This window comes from Laccaria bicolor, genomic scaffold, assembly GCF_000143565.1.
Source record: "Laccaria bicolor S238N-H82 LACBIscaffold_3 genomic scaffold, whole genome shotgun sequence".
NCBI lineage: Eukaryota > Fungi > Basidiomycota > Agaricomycetes > Agaricales > Hydnangiaceae > Laccaria > Laccaria bicolor.
The window spans coordinates 256,416-258,228 of record NW_001889874.1 but is presented as its reverse complement, the minus strand read 5'-3'; positions in this window follow the sequence as shown (position 1 = coordinate 258,228).

The following is a 1,813-nucleotide window of genomic DNA, read 5'->3' as shown; positions in this document are numbered from 1 at the left end:
GGCCCAACAACAATATGCGCCATACACCCAACAACAACAAGCACCAACGAGTCCGGCACAGGCGTACGTGCAGGCATATCAGACCCAGGTCCCCCCACCGAACGCTTCCTCCTCATCATCACCCTCATCAACAGCGCAGTATACGACGTCTAATCCATTCGATAACCCACACGCACACGAAAACAATACACTGGTGTACCCCTCACCCCAACAACAACAATGAACGAACTCGAATCTACCACTGAGGCTACAAGCGCTGAGTCAGCAGTCCCAACAACAACAACCTGCTGGGGGAGGGGATGCGGTGGTGGTTCCACCACGATTCCAGTTGTCTAGGTCGAATTCACCTGTTCCGCCTAGGTTCCAGCAGGTTCTGTTGTCCAGAGAGCATCCTTCATCACCGCTCTCTGATACATCTTATCAAATGCCGGGGGAGTATCCGCGTACTTTAGGAACACCACTGAGCAGTACCCCTTCTTTGGTTGGAGGAGGAGGTGGGGGTGCACTTCAGTCACCCATTTTAGGGTACCTATGAGGTACATCAATTCCTTGATTTAGGGTACCTTGAGGGTACCCATTCCGGGGTGGTATATGAGCTCGATACCAATACCATGGTACCATGGAATGGAAAACCCATACCATATCCCACTCATACCAATACCATGTTACCATACCATACCATGTCATCTCATACCATACCAAATGATGTCATACCATACCATACCATCATACCAAAGCTGACAAAGGGTGTCTGGGGTCCTTTTTCAAAATATATAAATTATTTCTGCAGGCTGCAATACTGGTCCATTGGGTGCCAACTTTTGTGGAAAGGTTCTTCAGGTTTTTGTTGAGATTATAAGCTACAAGTGGAGGTGAGATAGTAATTCCATTCTTTGGAAATCAGTTCTATTGAGCTTTATCCCAGGTTTTGTCATGCATGAAAAGCCATTTAATGTTATATATCCTTCCCATTTCTTTCAATTAGAACAATATTCATTACAAACAAACTGTGATGATGTGGTCTTTGAGAAGCAAAGAAGACAAGACATTTTGTGTACTTTAACAACACCAAGTACCACTCCACATATAACTCACTTCAAAGGCAGCATTTTTATATTGGCCTTTTTCTTTGTTTATACAGAGTGCAATTTTCACTCAGACTTTACATTCTTGGAATCACTAGGCAGATGAGAAGTTAAATTTGGGGAATGCTGAGATTTTATTGACCAGCTATGAAGAAAAGTTGGCTATTTGAGTTGTGACTTGGCCACTACTGGCTGAACCTCAATAACTCAATGAGAACTTAATACTTTTTTACATTCTTTTTCTAAGGATTTAGATCTACTCCCTATCTATCTGGAGATTTTCAGAACAAAAAATTGAATAATAAATGTACTCTATACAAGCAAAATTGAGGAAGAATCAGCTAAAAAACATGGCACTAATAGCATATGGTATGGTCCATGGTATAATATTATTACATCCCATAGTCATACCAAACCTGTCATACCATACCTGTTATACCATACCATGTTCATACCATACCATACATACCATACCATACATGTCATACTATACCATGTTCATACCACATGTCATACCATACCATACATGTCATACCATACCATGTTCATACCATACCTGTCATACCATACCATACCATACCATACATGTCATACCATACCATGTTCATACCATACCTGTCATACCATACCATACCATACCATACCATGTTCATACCATACCTGTCATACCATACCATACCATACATACCATGCCATACCATGCTCATACCATACCATGTCATACCACA